Below are 22,366 nucleotides of genomic sequence, written 5' to 3'. Positions count from 1 at the left end.
TTATAAATAGAAGAAGAGGGCTCAGAGAAGGGGAGGGGACCTTTTTTCTCTTTTCCTGACTTCTAAATCGCTGGAATTTAGAGTAATCATATCAATCATATTGTATTGTTCTTCAGAGGTTAGTGAAACTCATTGAACCCTAGTTCTTTGATCGCTCCTTTGACTCTCATATTAATAACAATCTAAGTGGACGTAGGTTATTACCAGATTCTGGGGCCGAACCACTATAAAATACCGTGTTCTTATTATTTTCGCTATTATGTTCTTTTCAACGCATTCATCCACGTCAAGCGTATTTTGACTCCATGTCAGTTGCCCAAAATCAGGGTCAACACACTGGTGCTTTCATTGAGAGCTTGATTTGTCACCGTTGAGAAAACCAATGGCGAAAACTGCAAGGAAAACTGGACAGGCGGCCGCCGTGGCACCATCAAACCCGCCTCCTCCTGCAAGCGTGGCTGAGGATGAGCCACATTTGGACTTTGAGGAAGAGGAAATGGATGACGCGACGCTAAAGAGTACCCTAGGGGCGTTGCATGAAGAGCTGGCAACCTGAGGGCCGGCCAAGAAAGTGCTGCCGAAATCATAGCGCGGCAGCAGCAGGAAATCGAACGGCAGCGCCTAGAGCTAAGCGAGAGGCAGGCGGAGATGGACCGTCGCCAGGGCGAGGCCATGGCAGCCCTAGAGGCAGCCTTGCAATTGGCTAGGAATTAGGCCGCACCTATCTCGCAGCATGATCAACCTGCGAATGGGTCACCCCACAGGGGTCCTAATCCTAGCCCGCCTCTCCAACCCTTGAGCCCGCAAAGGCCCAACCAGCCTCAGGTGCCTCATGACGATGTCCCACAGGACCCTGAGGCACAGCCTCCATCCCAAGCTGGTCACGGCAATCCCCCGCATCAGAGGCAGAATAGGACCGAGCATCAGCCTCACAATCCTAGACGCCATAGGGGCGACGACCCGAATCTTCCGAATAGAGGTCAGAATCCTCCTTGTAACAGGAGGAACTCAGAGTTAGGCTCTGCGGTCCAGGGTCCCCCACGGCATGATAATGCACAGGGACACAACGACCAGCGCAGGCCACCCTTTAACACTCGGGACGCTTTAGCCCGGGATGGAAATCGAGGGAACAGTCGATCCCACCATAGCCAATCAAGATTCAGAGATGGCCATGGGTATAATGAACCCGACTCCGGTAGAGGAAATGTCGGTCGGAGGAATGAAGAAAGAGGTGGAAATAGGAATCAGCCACCTTAGGATGACCAACCCGGCAGACGGGACGCTGGGGGGCAATCCAGACAGAATAACGTCTTCAACCGGCTCAGAGCTAGAGAGCAGCGGAGAAGAGACGAAGACTTGAGAGATGTGCTCAACGATCGCTGCGAGCGGCATGGCAAGAACGTCCCCCTAGCAATAGAGGCCACAATGATTCCTGTTGCTGTGCAGGCCCAGATAGATGCCCTCAACCAGGCTGTGCAACAGCTGGTCGGGGGAAGAACATCTTACATCGTCCAGAGTTTAGCTATGGCAGAGACTCCTAGCAAGTTTAAAATGCCTACGCTTCCGAAATTTTATGGGTACGGTGACCCGGTATCTCACGTTAATAAATTTGAGATACAAATGGACATTCAGAAAGTGTCTGAAGATGCTCGGTGCAGGATCTTCCATGCCACACTTTCTGACGCTGCGCAGGAGTGGTTTTTCAAGTTCCCTCCTGCGAGCATAGTTTCCTGGGAAATGTTCGTAAGGGAGTTTTACGGACAGTTCTACGCAGGTCGTGTACACCCGACCGAGGCAAACCAGCTGGTTGAAATTCGCCAGCACGATGGAGAATCGCTGAAGGACTACATCCAACGCTTTATGCGAGCAGTAGCTGGAGCGAAAACAGTGGGGGACGAGGGCAAAATGATGGCCATAACCGCAGGGGTTAGGCATCGCTCCCCCCTCTGGAAGAGCCTTCGCAAAGATGGGGTTAGAACTACCCAGGAATTCTTGGACCGAGTTGATCGTTACATCAAGCTCGAAGATGCCATTGCCGATGATGGAAAGCCTTCAGGTAAGGATAAGAAGGCTGCCGAGCCCGCCAAAGCCGCCAATGGGTCCAAACCTAACGGCAATGGCAAGGGCAACGGGCACGGCAACGACAATGGCAAGAATGGTGGAAAACGGCCACACAATGAGCCTTCCACCTCCGACAATAAACGAGCCAAGGGTAACCGTTATGAACCTCGGTTCACTAACTACACTGCCCTTGTTGAGTCTCGGGGAGAGGTTTATCAGGCCACGAGTTCAAGTGTGCCTTATAAAAAGCCTGCCCCCATTCGAAAGGATATTTCGAAAAGAGACACTACCAAGTTCTGTCGTTATCATAACGACTACGGACATGATACCAACGTATGCAACCAGCTGAAGGATGAAATCGAGTTCCTTATTAGACAAGGACACTTGAGAAGATACGTACGGGCCTCAGGAAATTTCCCAACGAGAAGCTCCAGGTGGCAACGAGCAAGCGCCCTCACGCCAGCGCTCGCCACCTTTGCACCCTGCCCCTGTGACTGGCACACTGTTAACCATTTGTGGAGGCCCGCACCTCGCGAGAAATAGCGAAAAGGCCAAGGAACGATATGCTCGGACTCTGCGCCACGACCAGGACATCGAGATGATGACTGTGGAGGACCACGCACCAAACAAGGCTCGGTCAGAAGAGGGCAAGATAACCTTCTCTGATAGCGATGCCCAACATGTCCGGTTCCCACATTCCGATCCGTTGGTCGTGGATATCCAAATGGCCAACATGTTGGTGAAGAGAGTGTTGGTCGATACAGGAAGTTTGGTGAATATCATGTATAAATCTTCGCTGGAACGCATGAAATTGTCCGTCAAGGACCTGGAGCCCTGCAACCAGACAATATACGGCTTCTCTGGTGAGGGACTCGCCCCCGCCGGATCAATCAGACTACCAGTGACGACAGGTACATCGCCTGCTACCAGGACATTACTCGCTACTTTTGTAGTAGTCGATTGTCCTTCGGCGTACAATGCCGTCATTGGGAGGCCTATACTAGTTGATCTACGGGCCGTCATCTCTATGTGGCACTTAGCCATGAAGTTCCCGACAGACGCAAGGGTAGGACGCGTGTTGGGGAACCAGAGGGAAGCCAGAGAGTGCTATAACGCCTCAGTCACGAAGGCGAAAATGAGAACATCGAAGAGCACTACCTCAGATAGGTTGCAAATGGCAGTTGATACGTAAGCCCAATCCGGTGATGAGGTTACCAAATAGGGTGTTGCCCAAAGGAGGATAGAGATCTAGATCCTCGCTTTGGGGATTTTGAAGAGAACGTTGGACCCATCGAGGACCTGGAAGAGGTCCAACTCGACAAAAAAGACCCGACCAGAGTCGTGAAGGTCCGAAAAAATCTAGAACCAACCACGAAGCATACACTGGTGGAATTTTTGCGGAGGAACCAGGAAGTCTTTGCCTGGTCGCACAAAGACATGGCTGGGATAGACCCTGCAGTTATCATTCATGTCCTGAACATAGACAAGACTTTTCCACCTGTACAACAAAAAAGAAGGCTGCTCGATAAAGATCGATCGAAAGCCTTAAAAGAAGAAGTTGAAAGATTAAAAGAGAATGGGTTCATCAGGGTGGCATTTTATCCATCGTGGGTCTCCAATCCAGTGCTGGTTCCCAAGCCTAATGGCAAATGGCGAACCTGTGTGGATTTCACAGACCTCAATAAAGCTTGCCCAAAGGATTGCTTCCCACTCCCAAGAATCGACCAGTTGGTCGATGCTACTTGTAACGACCCAAATTCGCTAATAAGGCTTAAGGGCCTTGATTAGCGTGCCAGGAGGGCACGATGGGAATTATGTGTGATTTTATGAGTTAAATGCATGGTTATGATTTAAAGCATGTTATATGACTAATTGAACATTGAAATGCATGACTACGTGGTTAGTATGCATGTTAGGTGAAATAATTACGCATGTGGACCCCGTTTGCATGATAGGGGTAAATTGGTAATTTTAGCCCGCTGAGGGCATATATGTGATAATTGTATTCTGTGAATTGTACCACGTGGGTGTGGTTGTATTATTGTGATGCACGTGCCGAGACGGTTCTAGAGCGCAAATTTAACTTAAGAGTCACAACGGGATTTCTATACCCGGCTCGGGAGGAGCCTAGGGGTACCTCGGGAATTTTATGGTTAAGTTGAGATTTAGCGGGTAATGGTTATTGGAGATTTAGTAACCTGGGTAACCATTAGTTACTGCTGAGAGTAACAAGTTTTAGAAAGAAAATGGTAGAAATGAAATAGAAATGAAAAGACTTAAGTACCCTTGAGGTTTAAGTAGGAAAGGATAGGCAAGGAGGGGCAAAATGGCCTTTTGGCAAGGGTTATAGACAAAATTCAGCTGGGATTTAGGGGAGTTCGGTTTGGGCATTTATATCACTTGAGTCTTGATAGAAATTGAAGAGAAGAAAGAGAAGGAGAAAGAAGGTTAGGGCAAGAAGAAGAGGAGAAGGAGAAGTGAGAGTCTAGGAGGAGATCAAGGAAGCTTGGTGTGGATTCTTGATTGAGGTAAGAGTTTTAAACATCCTTGGGTTTTCTTTTCTGTTGTGGTTTAAGATTTTGGAGCCATGGTTTAGGATTTTCAAGCTTGGGTTGTGTTTTTGGCCTTGGGTTTGAGTTTTCTGAAATTTGAAATCAAATGGGTGATTTTGAGTGTGATTGTGTAATTGAGTTGGGTTATGATGTTTATGGGTTGATGTATGGTCTACTTGGGGTTTTGATATGGTTTTGGGGCTTAGGTTTGAGTTTGGGATGATTTGGGATTGTTTAAGCTCGGAGAAAACGCAGGAGAAAACCCAGAATTCTGGGTCTGCGATGGCGTGCCGCGACACAGGTTTTTCGTGCCGCGGCAAGGGAGCCCCTGACTGATGGGTGCCGCGGCACAAGAAAGTTGTGCCGCGGCACAAGGCAAATTTCAGGATGACATTTTTGGCAATTTTAGGCCTTTGCTCCGGGAGTTCGGGGGATGTCTCCGGGGTGTTGTTTTAAGGTTTTAGAGGTCCCGAGAGTGCGGGATTGGTCCCGGGAAGTGGTTTTGGGTTGATTAGTATTGAGGGATGTTTCTTGTGTGTTGTGACTAGGTTGTTGGTGAGGCTCGTGCTAGAGGACCGTGCTCGCGGCTTTAGTGCATCAGGAGGCTCGGAATACAGGTAAGAAAACTATAACACCCGTAGGATAGGGCGTGGGCCCATAGTGTGATGGTCGGGCATGGCCCTATATTGCATGTTGCATGATGAGATGATTGTAGGGCATGGCCCCGGATTGTATTATGTGTAAATGTTTAACCTGAAATGAACCGTGATGTGTGTGAATGTTTATTTCGAATGTACTATATATGTGATTATGATGAAATGTACGGCGTAAGCCGGGACGGCCGTGGGCCGAGTACGGCGTAAGCCGGGGCGGCCGTGGGCCGAGTACGGCGTAAGCCGGGGCGGCCGTGGGCCGAGTACGGCGTAGGCCGGGGCGGCCGTGGGCCGAAAGTAACACCTAGCACATGGGATGCTATATATATTCAGGGTGGGACCCAAGGGATACATGAGTTATCCTCGCGGTGAGAACCGATACCCCAGGCTTCGGTAAGGCTCTGGGGCGGCTTGGCCGTGTTTGCTTAGTCTAATGGTTGACTTGTTTATTTGTGGATTATCTGTTATGATAAACTGTATAAACTGCATATGTTATGTTCTGCATGAGTTTTCTTGCTGGGCTTCGGCTCACGGGTGCTCTGTGTTGCAGGTAAGGGCAATGACTGAGTCAACCAACCATGAGTACGGAGAGCGTGAAGCGACGCGTACATGTTTGGCCTGCCCGACTGCTTTGGTTGGGGGTTTATTCGTAAATGGCTGTAATAATCTATGATTTTATGATTTCTCAAACTGTAACCTTATTTCAAGATGTGATTAGTTTTCAAACCTTATTTTGGGATCCCAAATGTTTAATAATAGAAGTTTTGATGAAACGACGCATTTTCTAAGATTACAGCCTTAACTTTTAATTAGTCACACTTTTGTTTCAAAACCTCGGTTAGCGAGTTCTTTGCACACTGTTTTGTCTTAAAAACTCACTCAGTAACGGCTCTAAGGAAGTAGGGCGTTACAACTTGGTATCAGAGCGAGCCAAGGTTTATTGGTTCTGGAGATCGACCGAACATGTACGCTCGCTGTCAGTGACAAGCTCGACTCAGGGTTGGTTGGTATGATTGATTGATATGCTGAACATATGTTTGAATGCCCTGTTTGCCTGTTTACTTATATGGAGCATGGGAAATGAGATGACATATGCATGAGATACTGATAGGGCCTGGCCCTTGACTATTGCATGTTGAGATTGATGCATGCTGAATAATACTATTATGCATATGGATGAATATTGGCATAATGGTTCGCATATTGAGTGTATGTGGTTAATTTTCTGGATTTAATTCATATGTTATATCTGTATATTGGCTTGTATGAAGCATGATGAGTATGGTTATACTTAGTGATGATAGAATCTGGTAGCTAAATGTATATTATTGTGGATTTGACCTAGTATATGCTTGTGTGTGCATTATACCTGGGGATATTTGGATCTAGTTATGGTTTGGTTCAGGGTATGAACCACAGAGTTCAGGAGTTTGGTCGGTTTGACGGGTGAACTCGTGTTGGTTGTTCCTAGAAGGGTTTCGTGGACCTGATATTGTGTTGAGAGAGGGATTCTAGGTATAAGTTGGAGTTGGGATCTCCAGTTATCCCCTAAAGCAGCAGCAAAGGGTCACTAGGGTGTGAGTAAGCTGTGGAGTTTGTCAGTTGTGATGGGATAGAAGGATAACGGATTTCTCTGGGGAAATAGCTGATTTCGATGTTTTAACAGTAAGGTTACAAGTGTTGGGTTACTGTGAAGTATGGTCAAATAAGGGTACTATATGAAAGGCGTATAGGGTGTTATCCTCTAGTGTTGGGGAAGGTACGAGTTGACAAGGAATTTATCAATAGTTGAGCAGAGTTAATTCCACCCTTGGTTAAGAGGACGAGAGATCCCGATTAGAGGGTTATGTTAAATGTTGAGGCAGAGGGATGCCTGGAATTGGTACTTGGGCTGAGGTACTGGCTTAATGGGTTGGAAAGAACCTAGATGACGAATGGTTAGAAGAGATTTTAAAGACATGATTTGAACTGTGGAGAATGGTGGACTTATAAGTTTGGTTTGGACTGTTGGGGTAACAACAGCGTAGATCGATGGGTTTGGTGATTTGGGTAATTCATTTCGGAAGTTCTACTGATGGATGTATCCGGAATTGATGGTGACCCATTTAAGGATTTGAGATCGGGAATAGTCTAAGGTATTTGGACTGCTCTGAGGTATGAGTTTATCGTCGGCATGTGGATGGCGGAGAGGGCCATGTTGTTCGAGGAACTGATGGTGGATGATTAGAGCATGAGTGCTAGAGCCGCAAGGGCGGTGCTTCCTTTGATGGAATTAGTAAATATAGATTCGTGATAATCAAGTTGAAAGAACCCCGGTTAGTGTTGTGGCTTCTGGATTGCCAAGAAATAGGGGAAAAGTCTGACTGATAAGATGGTACTTGTGTTGATAGAACGCAGCGAGGTCGGATTCTCAATTTTGAGGGAAAAAGGACTCCAGACAGTGCTTGGGCACCTAGATTGAGATTGGAAAGAAGCCTGATCGAAAAGGTAGTTATCGAGATGGCGACAGGAACCAGGAGGTTAATTGGTATGCATATGAGGAAGAGGATGCCACCTGAGAGGAGGTCAGGTGAGGGCATGACTTCTACGTTGAACGACTCGAGATGTTAGGATGGATTTCCCATGGTGCGGGAAACGGAGAACTGGAATGCATCGATACATTCGAGGTTCGAGGCTGAGTCCTCAAGGATGAGTATTTAACTGACGAGCTTATGCTTTGGGCATGTAACGAACTGGAAGGGTTCGGTGTTGAGAATGTTCCGAGAGGGTGATGGACATAGAGGGGTTGCCTCAAAGGTGCCATTTGAGAGGCCGAGGACAGTGATACTTATTGAGAAGGAATTAGAAGCTCTGGCAGATAGGATTGGTATAAGGGATGTTGTAGAAGACGGTTTTGGTCGACATAAAGTCTATTGGAGCAATCGAAGGAATCTGAGCCTGGTGTAGCTAGTGTGTTATACTGCGAGGATTGCTAGTATCGTCGGGTTAGGACGAAACGTACAATGTTGAATACAAGTTGGGACGATGTCCCCAAGAGTTGATCTATGACCTGGTTATTACCAGCTGGAAACCAAGGATAGAGACATTTCGTGGATTGTCTAGTTGCGCCGGCTAGAGTGTGAGGAGTTGGTAACAAAGATTCCGGAATGGTTCAAGCTACAGCGGCACAGGTAAGTTCTTTAGACAGAGAATGCTTGAACGGTGCGGGCAAGTCCCCTTCAAGTTCACGAGCAGTGTATGTGGATTACTCCCAGACGGAAATGGTGAGCAACTGATTATTATGCTGAAGACGTTAGTACTCAGAAGGCAGAGTCTCAGGTAAGGTTCTACGGAGTGTTTGTCGGGTGTCGTCAGGAGTTCTCAGATTACAGCTGCAAGAATAAAGGACAGGTATGAGAAGATTTGATCTGAAGTCACAAAGAAGCTGATGAAGAACGTCTGAAGAATAGAAAGCACAACAAGACTGGTAAGCGCGTCATCTACTGCATAAACACCTCCGGTGATTTCTACATCAAAGACGAGGAGAACAGTAAAACTTGAGGTTAGACGGATTGAGTGGTGTCAAATCAGAAAGAATTTCAGAAGACAAGGTAAGATTTGATTGGTTACGGACGATGATGGAATTTGCGTGTGTTTTGGTTAAGTAAAGAGTGATTGCATAAAGGACCTGATCTACGGTAGGGTTATGGATATGTGGGAGTGTACCACGATTGGGCACGCCCAGGAATAATGGACGCGAGGATGGATCGAACCTTGCGGGAGGTGAAAGAATGAACGTGGTTGATATACTTGGAGCGTTAAGTTAACAGTTACGCGTATTATAAGGTGCTTGAGTCTTGGGTATTAGTAAGAAAGATAGCGTCGAGACACAGAGGTGGTGAAAAGTAACAGACGGATGATCAGTGTTTGAAATCCTTGAATTGAGCGAGGGGAGATATGTTTGGAGACGGAACTCCTAGCTGTAAGGCGTGTGTCAGTCAGGGGATGGCGCCATAGACTGTAATAGAGTGGACAAGGCGACGACTGAGTTTGGCGTAACGCTAGTAGGTATGATTAGCTGGTGAGTGTCAATGATCTATGGAATCCGAAGTGTTGACTTGAGTTGAAACAGGGAAGGACCCTGTCAAGGTGGTACAGTGGGATACCAGGATCGAGTGAAGGATCCAGGTGGGATATGGTTTTGAACGAGGATTCTGAATGGACATCATTCCACCTCCTAGGGTACGTCGTATCGGGAGGGTTGAGCGGGTGACAGAACCTAGTGATTTCCTTTGGACCCTGAAGGGTCAGGTGATGTGGTGGTGCATTGTGGGGATAGACCACAATAGACCTTAAGTAAGGTGTTTGGACATGAAAAGTTTTAACTCGGTTGTTTGAGTTAATGTTGTTGGGGAAAGTGAACTGGTTTCGTGATAGAACGTCGATGATACGGAATTGAGACCCCATAGTATTTTAAATTGTTGGAATGGATTTGGAGGACGAAAAGAACAGAGTGGGAACCTGGAATTATCAGTTGATTGCAAGTGGATTGGCAGCCTGAAAGTTTATCAAGGATCTTAAAGAATTAAGCGCTGAGTAGGCGAATACTTGAGGTATTAAGGGAAGTGTAATCCCTGGTAAGTTAGTCGTGGTGGCAGTTGCTGATGTCTTGCTAATGTAACACGACATAGGGCTTGATAAGAGGTGAAGGATAGTGAATACTACAGTTTGGCTTTAGTTCAGAGAGAAAGACAAGTAGGTCGTTGAACTTCTTAAAGCAGGAGTGTCTGCCTATTTGGAAGAATAAAGAGCTGCGTCTCCGCGTTTAACAGACCAGGATCTGTGAGGCGTTCAAAGAAAGAAGGGAGAGTTCTGACCCTTGATTCAACATAAAATTTCGAAGTTGTACTAGGTGTTAGGCCAGCGGGGCCTACAAGCTGATCCCACCTAGTAGAGGTGATGACGTTTGAGTATCTATGGAATCAGGAATAAGACAATGAATTGGTCATTGTAATCTAGGCAGACCTTGGGCTTCGGCAGGGTTGCGGTGTTAAAGAGGGGCTATCGAGAGTATGGCTATTAGACGAGATCTTGCGAGCCAAGATTATTCTCCTGAAAGAGCATTGGTGAGAACTAAAGTAAGGCGATGGACCTTGGAGATTATGGTCAGATTGCGGGTTGCTGACTGATGTGTTTTCGTAAATTTCGAGGACGAAATTTTTATGAGGAGGGGATAGTTGTAACGACCCAAATTCGCTAATAAGGCTTAAGGGCCTTGATTAGCGTGCCAGGAGGGCACGATGGGAATTATGTGTGATTTTATGAGTTAAATGCATGGTTATGATTTAAAGCATGTTATATGACTAATTGAACATTGAAATGCATGACTACGTGGTTAGTATGCATGTTAGGTGAAATAATTACGCATGTGGACCCCGTTTGCATGATAGGGGTAAATTGGTAATTTTAGCCCGCTGAGGGCATATATGTGATAATTGTATTCTGTGAATTGTACCACGTGGGTGTGGTTGTATTATTGTGATGCACGTGCCGAGACGGTTCTAGAGCGCAAATTTAACTTAAGAGTCACAACGGGATTTCTATACCCGGCTCGGGAGGAGCCTAGGGGTACCTCGGGAATTTTATGGTTAAGTTGAGATTTAGCGGGTAATGGTTATTGGAGATTTAGTAACCTGGGTAACCATTAGTTACTGCTGAGAGTAACAAGTTTTAGAAAGAAAATGGTAGAAATGAAATAGAAATGAAAAGACTTAAGTACCCTTGAGGTTTAAGTAGGAAAGGATAGGCAAGGAGGGGCAAAATGGCCTTTTGGCAAGGGTTATAGACAAAATTCAGCTGGGATTTAGGGGAGTTCGGTTTGGGCATTTATATCACTTGAGTCTTGATAGAAATTGAAGAGAAGAAAGAGAAGGAGAAAGAAGGTTAGGGCAAGAAGAAGAGGAGAAGGAGAAGTGAGAGTCTAGGAGGAGATCAAGGAAGCTTGGTGTGGATTCTTGATTGAGGTAAGAGTTTTAAACATCCTTGGGTTTTCTTTTCTGTTGTGGTTTAAGATTTTGGAGCCATGGTTTAGGATTTTCAAGCTTGGGTTGTGTTTTTGGCCTTGGGTTTGAGTTTTCTGAAATTTGAAATCAAATGGGTGATTTTGAGTGTGATTGTGTAATTGAGTTGGGTTATGATGTTTATGGGTTGATGTATGGTCTACTTGGGGTTTTGATATGGTTTTGGGGCTTAGGTTTGAGTTTGGGATGATTTGGGATTGTTTAAGCTCGGAGAAAACGCAGGAGAAAACCCAGAATTCTGGGTCTGCGATGGCGTGCCGCGACACAGGTTTTTCGTGCCGCGGCAAGGGAGCCCCTGACTGATGGGTGCCGCGGCACAAGAAAGTTGTGCCGCGGCACAAGGCAAATTTCAGGATGACATTTTTGGCAATTTTAGGCCTTTGCTCCGGGAGTTCGGGGGATGTCTCCGGGGTGTTGTTTTAAGGTTTTAGAGGTCCCGAGAGTGCGGGATTGGTCCCGGGAAGTGGTTTTGGGTTGATTAGTATTGAGGGATGTTTCTTGTGTGTTGTGACTAGGTTGTTGGTGAGGCTCGTGCTAGAGGACCGTGCTCGCGGCTTTAGTGCATCAGGAGGCTCGGAATACAGGTAAGAAAACTATAACACCCGTAGGATAGGGCGTGGGCCCATAGTGTGATGGTCGGGCATGGCCCTATATTGCATGTTGCATGATGAGATGATTGTAGGGCATGGCCCCGGATTGTATTATGTGTAAATGTTTAACCTGAAATGAACCGTGATGTGTGTGAATGTTTATTTCGAATGTACTATATATGTGATTATGATGAAATGTACGGCGTAAGCCGGGACGGCCGTGGGCCGAGTACGGCGTAAGCCGGGGCGGCCGTGGGCCGAGTACGGCGTAGGCCGGGGCGGCCGTGGGCCGAAAGTAACACCTAGCACATGGGATGCTATATATATTCAGGGTGGGACCCAAGGGATACATGAGTTATCCTCGCGGTGAGAACCGATACCCCAGGCTTCGGTAAGGCTCTGGGGCGGCTTGGCCGTGTTTGCTTAGTCTAATGGTTGACTTGTTTATTTGTGGATTATCTGTTATGATAAACTGTATAAACTGCATATGTTATGTTCTGCATGAGTTTTCTTGCTGGGCTTCGGCTCACGGGTGCTCTGTGTTGCAGGTAAGGGCAATGACTGAGTCAACCAACCATGAGTACGGAGAGCGTGAAGCGACGCGTACATGTTTGGCCTGCCCGACTGCTTTGGTTGGGGGTTTATTCGTAAATGGCTGTAATAATCTATGATTTTATGATTTCTCAAACTGTAACCTTATTTCAAGATGTGATTAGTTTTCAAACCTTATTTTGGGATCCCAAATGTTTAATAATAGAAGTTTTGATGAAACGACGCATTTTCTAAGATTACAGCCTTAACTTTTAATTAGTCACACTTTTGTTTCAAAACCTCGGTTAGCGAGTTCTTTGCACACTGTTTTGTCTTAAAAACTCACTCAGTAACGGCTCTAAGGAAGTAGGGCGTTACACTACTGCAGGACACGAGATCCTCTCGTTCATGGATGCATATTCGGGCTACAATCAGATTAGCATGCATCCCCCTAACGAGGATCACACCAGCTTTCGGACCGATACGGGCTTATACTGTTATAAAGTAATGCCCTTCAGCCTGAAAAACGCAGGTGCGACTTACCAGCGGCTAGTCAATCACATGTTTAAAGAGCTGATCGGAGTAAACATGGAGGTATACGTGGACGACATGCTGGTAAAGTCTAAAAAGGTAGAAGGACATGTGAAGGATTTACAAGAATGTTTTGATGTACTAAACAGGTACCAGATGAAATTAAATCCTCTCAAATGTTCCTTCGAAGTTGGATCAGGGAAGTTTTTGGGGTTCATTGTAAATTCAAGAGGAATCGAGGCCAACCCCGACCAGATAAAAGCCCTGATCAACATGAAATCGCCAGAGAAAATTAAAGATGTACAAAGTCTAACCGGAAGAATCGCAGCCCTGAGTAGATTTATTTTGAAGTCAACGGACAAATGTGTCCCTTTTTTCAATCTACTTAGGGGCAACAAGAAATTTGAATGGACAGGAGACTGCGAACAAGCTTTTCAGGCCTTGAAGGTGCATATGGCACAGCCTCCCATTTTATCCAAGCCGATCGAGCGAGGGGGAAACTTTGTTCATTTACCTGGCGATCACGGAAGTTGCTGCTAGTGTTGTACTAGTACGCAAGGAAGAAGGCGTACAAAAAGCAGTATACTATGTTAGCAAGAGGCTAATTGGGGCAGAACTAAGATATCCGCCCATTGAAAGGTTAGCATATTGCTTAATCCTAGCCTCAAGGAAGCTATGTCCTTACTTTCAGGCCCATCCTATCACAGTGCTAACCGACCAGCCCCTTCGGCAAGTCCTCCAAAAGCCAGAGGCGGCTGGGCGCTTATTAAAATGGGCAGTCGAACTAGGGCAGTTCGATATCACATATTCACCGCGAGCAGCAGTAAAAGGACAAGTCTTGGCTGATCTTATTGGAGAGTTCACCGAACTCCCAGACAGCGAACAGTGCGAACAGCCTAGTGCGCCTGGGCCTCAAGAGAAAGCTCCTTCGTGGAAGTTATTCACGGATGGATCGTCCAATGAATCCCACGCAGGAGCGGGAGTGATATTGATAACGCCGGAAGGGCATCGATTTCACTGCGCCATTAGGTTCGACTTCACCGCGTCAAATAATGAAGCCGAATACGAAGCCCTCCTCGCTGGAATGAGAATGGCCAAAGACATGGGCATAAAGATGCTTGATATTTACAGCGATTCACAGCTAGTGGTGAATCAAGTTCTAGGAGAATATCAAGCGTGGGGCTTAAAAATGGTGGCCTACTTGAATAAAACTAAAGACCTACTAGCCCAGTTCCCGAAGTATACCCTCCAGCAAATACCGTGAGATCAGAATTCAAATGCAGATGCCTTAGCTAAACTCGCAAGCGCGAAAGATGCTGACACTTTGAACATTGTGCCAGTAGAAAGATTAAGTGAGCCAAGCATACGGGCAATAGAAGCCAGTATGGAAATTCGAATGGAGGATACATGGATGGCGCCTTACTTGGAGTATCTGACAAAAGGTGTATTACCAACAGATAGAAACAAAGCCAGAACTCTGCAAAGGCAGGCCGCTAGGTACATACTGGTCGATGGTGTCATGTACAGAAGAGGATATTCCATGCCACTACTCAGGTGTATTACACCAGAAAAAGCTAAGGAGCTAATGAGAGAGGTACATGAAGGCTTCTGCGGGGATCACGCTGGGGGGCAGAGTTTGGCAAAAAATATTCTAAGGCAAGGATACTTCTGGCCAACTATGAACGAGGATTCGATGGAATTTGTACGAAGATGTGATAAATGTCAAAGGTTCTCCAAAATTCCACGAGCAGCTCCAAACGAGTTGAAACAGATGCAGAGCCCGTGGCCTTTTGCGGTATGGGGGATAGATTTGATTGGATCCCTACCAACGGGAAAAGGCGGAGTAAAGTACGCAGTCGTGGCAGTTGATTACTTCACCAAATGGGCCGAAGCTGAACCACTCGCTACCATAACGACCAAGAAAGTTCTTGACTTTGTCATCAAGAACATTGTTTGCCGGTATGGTTTGCCCCGAAAGATAGTTTCAGACAACGGAACCCAATTTGACAGCGACTTGTTTACCGACTTCTGCAAAAGGCACGGAGTTATCAAAAGCTTTTCTTCAGTTGCGCATCCCCAAGCAAACGGGTAGGTCAAAGTCGTGAATAAGACTCTTAAGGACACCCTGAAAAAAAGGCTTGAAGACGCAAAAGGAGCATGGCCAGAGCAGCTGCCTAAAGCCCTCTGGTCGTATAGAACGTCTCACCGAACAGCGACAGGTCATACCCCATTTTCCTTAGCCTACGGATATGAGGCTATGTTACCTGTCGAGCTAGATCCCCCCTCACATCGACGCTTAACATATGATTAGGACCAGAATAGCCAATTGATGATGGAGTCACTAGACTCAATTGATGAGATACGAGAAAAATCCCAACTCCGAGTTGCTGCGTACCAGCAAAAGGTCGCCCGGTACTTTAACTCAAAAGTAAAAGAAAGAAAATTTAACGTCGGTGACTTGGTGCTACGACGAGTTTTCTTGAATACTCACTACCCCACTGCTGGAGTACTCGGACCTAACTGGGAAGGACCTTACCAGATTGAAGAAGTCCTTCACCCGGGCACCTACAAACTTGCACGCCTAAACATAGATCTCGTTCCACGTTATTGGAATGGAGAACACCTGCGCAAGTATTATCAGTGAATAGTCCTTTTTAAAGAACTGGCTTGTATTAAAATTCTACTTTTTACAAGTTTTGCAAAATGGGTTAGCCACATTGTATGGCTAATCGCTTATAAATGTAAGATCTTTTTTTTAAGATCACTCGTAAAGACATGTTTAGTCCATTTTTAATACGAGATTATAAGGGACTGTGCGCAGGCAGTCATTCTTGCCAACTATTGTAAATTTATTTTTACAAGTATTTGTTCATTACGTGTGTTGTTTTGCTGTATTACAAGTGTTAAATTTTGCAACGAGCAGTAATGTTCGTACAAGTCATGGTCAAGGCAAGTGACCCAGGACCAAAAGCTCCTCGATCACTTGGGGGGCATATAAGGTACATCGATAGCAAAGCATACCACGAGGTATGTAAACACATGAACAAAATAAGTGAAAGCATGCTACGGTACTTAGAGTATTTTTCAAAATTTATGATTTTGTTAAATCAAACCAAAGTACTATGCTAAGTTCGGTCATGCGAACAGGTATTATAATAAAAGATTATAATATCCAAGGCAAACGTTTACACCGCGAGAATTAGCGCTCGGATGTAAAAATAGAATTAAAAGGAATAAAAACCTTTACACCGCGAGCAGTATTGCTCGGATGTAATTGTTCAAGCATAAGCAAAAGGGCTACCCTTGCAGCAATAAAATTAAAAAAGGATTGTCTTTACAAAAAGACTTGTGGGCCATAAAGCAAAAAAAGAAAAAAAATAAATATGAATTTTGCTGGGGGGCAGGAGGGTCTTCTGGATTAGGAGCGTTTGGACCAGCCGGAGGTTTAGCCACAGCAGCAGCAGCAGGAGTTTGGGCCTTGGCTTTCTCTTCTGCTTCCAGCCGAGCAACACACTGCGTCATCAGCGTCTCTTGCAACTGCTCGGAGAGATAGCTAATGTCTGCCTCCTGATTGTGCTTCCAGAAGTCGTAGAAGCAGAGGAAGGTGGCTTCCTTATACTTCTTTAGAGTTTTAACTCTGTCCTCCTCGAGCTCGCGCACCCGTTCCTCAAGCTTCTTTACCTCATCCCTGCTGGCGGTCAAGTCGAGTGTGAGCTGCTTGCACTCTTGGGTGTTGAGTTTGCAGTTCTCCTTCCATTTGTGCTGCTCGTCGATGGCTTTGTTCCGGGTCGCTTCGCTCTCCTGAAGCTCTCGGGTAAGAGTGGATTGATCCTCGCATAGCTGCTCGTTCAGCTTAACCAACTCCTTGTTCTCCTCGAGCAGCTTAGCCTTCTCATCCTCAAGCGCTTGCGTGGCCTGGGCAAGCCTAGAGTCAAAGTTCCTCTCTCGAGAAACCATCACCCCAGCTCAACGCCAGCTGGCAGTCAAGGACAAAAACCCCTGAAGAAAAAAGTGAGTTAAGAAAGGAAGTTTAGCATAAATGACAAAGCAGCAAAAGACGACTTACACTGGCTATCTCGTTTAGCCCCTGTTAATGATTTCGTTGATGTCCATCGTGGCAGTGTCAGTGATGGCGACCTGGGCGCGCTTATGCTTGGAGAGCCGATATAATCTCTCCCTGGCCATGCCAACTATGTGGCTGGGCAGGGAGCCTTCGGACAATTGGTCCATGGTCTCTTTGTCTGTGGCCTTTGAGGAAGGTCGAGGGTCGGCAGGCATGGGAGTTTGCTGCTCGGGGGCAGGCGGATGTGTTAAGTTCTCTTTGGAGGGGGTGTCGGTGGGAGCATCTTCTGTTCGGACTTTCTTTGAAGGGGTCTTGCTACTTTCCCCACAAGCTCTCTTGCTGTCCTTCTTCGGGACAGAAGCTTCAGCAGCAGCTTGGTAATGTGCAAAGAAGTCCCTGGGGTGCATGCCTGCACAAATAATGACATTTCAAACGATGAGATTAAAGGGTTGCAGAGAAACAAAGGTTAAAGTATAAGAGATGCAAAAGTAAGGTACCCGAGCTACACCTACTGGTCGTAACATTATCTACTGAACTACCTAGTTCCTGGAAGAAATCTGAATTTAAAGAAGGAGCGTTCCTAAAGTTGTCGTCCCCATCAAACAGGTGGATGGGAATGGGCAAGTTATTTAAAAATGAGAATGGTGTACCGTATACATTTGACGAGTCGTCAGACTGTTCGGCAGGCTCAACAGCCTTTTGTTTCCCCTTGCCCTTGGGGACCGACGGTTCTGCTGCTCGGTGGGGAGCAGCGGGTTCCCTGATTGTAACCCCAATTGGCCTCCTCCTAGTAGGGGGTGACTAAGGCTACTGCTCAGGACCCTGCTCGCGTCCCACGCCAGCATGGACACCACCCGCCGTAGGTTCGCTGGTCGCAGGAGGGGAGCCCTTAAGGCCAGCCAACCTAAGGTTAGCCTCAGTAATCAAGTTTTTCACACTCTTAGCAACATTGGACATGCTGGCTAAGAGTGCTGCCCTCGACTCCATTCCTGGAGTGGGGGTCAGGCGCAACCATGGACCTGGAGTATAGTGGAACAGTAGAGTATTATGACAAGAAAAAATTTAAAGGGCAAGAACTACTGGTTTAAGGTTCGTTATTCCCCTTACCTCCTCGGGTGAATGCCAAGTTATTCGCAGCAATGTCAGGTGTGAGAAAGTATTCCAGGTGATACTTCCCCACATTGGAGATATGGGTGGTCTCGAACAGAAACGTGCGTCCAGTCTCCTGATGGAAAAAATGGAAGAACCCCGTACCGTCCTGGTTGGGGTTGGACTTAAGGTCAAAAAGATAATTGACCTCATGAGGAGAGGGGGCTGGCCATTTCTTGAGTTTGTAAAGGATATAGAGCACGGTCAGCATCCTATATCCGTTCGGGGTAATCTGAAAAGGGGCCACCCCGAAGTAATTAGCCACCCCTTGGAAAAATGAATGCAGAGGCAGGGTGGCACCCGCCTCGATATGGTATCTCGACCAGGCGCTATAAGCCCCCCCTAGTAGGTTGGCTCGCTGGTCGATGGAAGGTCTGACTAGGGTCACCCCCGTCAGATTGTACTTAGTTAAATAATTGGAGACCATGAGAATGGTCACCGTGCTCGGAGATACCACGTGCCACTCGACAGCCGGCTAGTCGGCATGACGAGGACGGGCACGCGCCTGAACTTCGGTCTCAGGAGGAAATTCTCGTCGACCACTGGTCGAGGGGGCATCAGCAGGAGGCTGACTTGGAGAAGGGTTGCGTCTTTTTCTGGCCTTGGTTTTTGTTCTGCCCATTTTCTGGGTAGGAGCTGGTGGAGGATTTGGGTTAGAGCGTGAGAATGGAATTTCTGGAATTAACGTGGATGGATTCTCTTCGCCTTCGAGCAGTTGGGCTAAGAGATCGTCTTCGATAGGTCTTTCTCCTCCCCAAGGGTCTTGCATATGAACTACAACACAGACAATGAAGGAGATAAGACAATCCGCGAAGTAGTGTGGGGAAGCTGGGATAACGTTGCGAGTGCCTAAATAGCCAGCAGCATCATAATCCTACGCTAACTTCAACGCGGGTAAATAAGAAAAAAAGAGCAGGGAAAGAAGAACGTTTTCTGAAAAGAACCTTTTTTCAACTCCCAAAGGGCGGGAAAAAATTTCAGTTTTTTCGTCTAGCTTAAAGGTTGAATCTTTCGACAACCTAACGTCCGAAATCAGAAACTCTATCTATCAAAGTACTGATCTAACCCATACAAGGCATGATGATGCACTTCTACAGAATATTAGGAAATTTATACCAAAAACCCTAAAAACCCTATTCAAGAACGCCGACATATCACAGCAAGAAAATAGCATGCATGGCGTAGTACAAAGCTTAAAGGATGGAATCCTTACCTGAGAGGAAGAGGGGATTCGCAAGAAAATGAAAACTTGAGGCGGAAGACCTGCGGCACGACGTCGGACTGGTTTTCGAAGCTCTGAACATTGGTGCAAGTTCTTGAAAATTTTGGCGAAAATGACGGGTAAAAGTTTCTTGAAAAAGAAGAAAGGCTACTTATAGAAGATCAAAAGGGTAGCCAAAAGGCGGTAATCATCACTTCCTACTTTCAAAACGTGGGGAAGTGGACAAGCCGTCAGATTGCCTTTTTGGAAACCGAAAAGACTTGATTAGACATAATTATGTCACAGTTTTCGAAAATGCACGGGGATTCTAACAGACGTGGGAAGACGAACGATTGTTCCCTTAAGTTTCTTTATTACTGGTCGCACTAAACAAACTTGGGGGGCAAATGTTATCCCAAAAATCAAAAGTGAATGATGTGGCAGGAATTAATTGCACGTGGCTGACACCTGGCAAAACCTGTGTTCGACTATCGACCAGGAAGACGTTCGGCGTTATGCGGTCGATCTCTTCATACAACCAGTCTGGTCGTATGCACGTACACGCGGAGGAAATCTTAGGCAGTTATGATGGAATCCGAAATTCTCTTCCATGATTTCCTGAGTATCCGATTATTTAGGAAATAATATCTGTAACAATTCAATGTAAATCTTCCCTGAGCTTATAAATAGAAGAAGAGGGCTCAAAGAAGGGGAGGGGACCTTTTTTCTCTTTTCCTGACTTCTAAATCGTTGGAATTTAGAGTAATCATATCAATCATATTGTATTGTTCTTTAGAGGTTAGTGAAACTCATTGAACCCTAGTTCTTTGATCGCTCATTTGACTCTCATATCAATAACAATCTAAGTGGACGTAGGTTATTACCAGATTCTGGGGCCGAACCACTATAAAATACCGTGTTCTTATTATTTTCTCTATTACATTCTTTTCAACGCATTCATCCACGTCAAGCGTATTTTGACTCCGTGTCAGTTGCCCAAAATCAGGGTCAATAGACTTGATTAGCAAGTCTTGCACCTTTATAAACACACAGTGTAACGGTCTTGGCTATCCAGGGCGTTACATAGGCGCTTTACTAGGCCCTGGGTTCGTAGTCTACACCATGAGGATATCCTAGGTATCCTTTAGGGTTTCACCCTGGCAACTCGCACTCCGCGTGCTAAACGCTGCTCCCAGCCCCTTGCCGTTCTCGGCTTTCACCATTCCCGGCTCTTGCCGTTCATTCACATATATGCACACATAGCATAATTAAGCAAATACTTCAAAATCTATTAACACAATCAATGGGGCTACGCCCTGCAACACAATCATATAGGGTCGTGCCCTGCAACACAAGCTATAGGGTCTTGCCCTGCTCTATGGGTACAACAGTTTTCTTACCTATGTCCCGAGCTTCTTGAGCATCGAAATCCCGAGCACAATCCTCTAACCCGAGCCTCGCTGAAAACCTAGTCACAACACATACATAGCACTCTCGTTACTAACCAATTCATAATCATCCCCCGGAACTATTCCTGTGCTCTCGGGACCTCCCGTTTCCCCACACAAGGTAGCGAAAGTGTCCCCTGAGCCAAAACCCTAAAAACACAATTTCCCATATCCTGAAATTGGCCTAGCGCCACGGCACAACCCTATAGGGGTCGCGACGCCCAGGAAGCCTTCCCTTTCCTGATTCAACCTAGCACCTTGGTACGGAAGAACAGGGCCGCGGCACTCATACGCGAACCTAGAAAACTGGGTTTTTCCCAACATTTTTCCCAAGCCAAAACTCTTCCAAATCAATACCAAGGTACACCCAAGTCCCAATTCGACCTAAAACCCCAAATAAATAGTATGGCAACTCATAAACAACATAAACAAACCCAACACACACAATAAACTCCAAGAATCACTTAGTGGTTCAAAATTCACAAAAACTTAAACCACACTTCACAAAGTTTAAACCACCCTTCAGAAAACTTAAACCACACTAGCAATTAAACTTCAGAGATGCGTGGAACTCTTACCTCAAGTAGAAATTCAACCTGAGATGCTTTCAAATTCAACTCCAAGCTTAAATCCTTTGATTCCCAAGTTGAATCCTCACAATCACTAAGCCACAAATCCAATTTTTAACATTCAACCCAAACTCTCAAAAACACATGCAAGGAGACTCAAAATTAGAGATGAAGCCTTACCTCTGAATTAATCTTGGCCTATGCTTGACCCTAGTTTCCCCAACTTCAGCCTTGAATTCCTTCCTTGTCCCCAAAGAAGATCAGCTCTTCTCCTTCTTCCTTTCCTAGCTTTTTAGTTCTCTCTAGACTTCCAACAAAATATTCATATATATGCCTAAGTGAAAGTAACGTGAATAACTTTTCCTCGGCCAAGTTTATCTTCTCATAAGGCCAAATTACCATTTTTCCCTTTCCCCTAATAAAATTCTTATACTAACCTCAAGGGCAATTCCGTCATTTCACCCAAATCCCGCTAAGTCCTCGAGTATACCTAAAAATTCTCGTTAATCCCAGCAAACTCAAATTATTACTAAATTACTACCCAATACTTAATAAATCCAAAACCCATACTATATACCCAAAATACCCCTAGTCTCCTCCCGAGCCGGGTATTTGACCCCGTTGTGACTTTTTTGCTAAATTGCTCCCTAGGATCGTCTCGGATCGTGCATCACAATTATATCTCCACTCACACGTGATATCAATCACAATATACATAAAATATTGCATTTATGCCATCAACGGGCTAAAATTACAAATACGCCCCTAACAACCAAATGGGGCCTGCATACATATTTAATTCACCTAACACATGTATTTCTAATCATCAAATTCATATATCAACATAATAAACCACTTATTTCCCTCCAGGCACGCTAATCAAGGTCATAAGCCTTATTAGCCAATTGGGGAGCTACAAATATTATATTAAACATATAATATATAATTTCTTGTTATCA

Source organism: Humulus lupulus, chromosome 7 (assembly GCF_963169125.1).
Source record: "Humulus lupulus chromosome 7, drHumLupu1.1, whole genome shotgun sequence".
Classification (NCBI taxonomy): Eukaryota; Viridiplantae; Streptophyta; class Magnoliopsida; order Rosales; family Cannabaceae; genus Humulus; species Humulus lupulus.
This window is presented reverse-complemented; position numbering follows the sequence as displayed.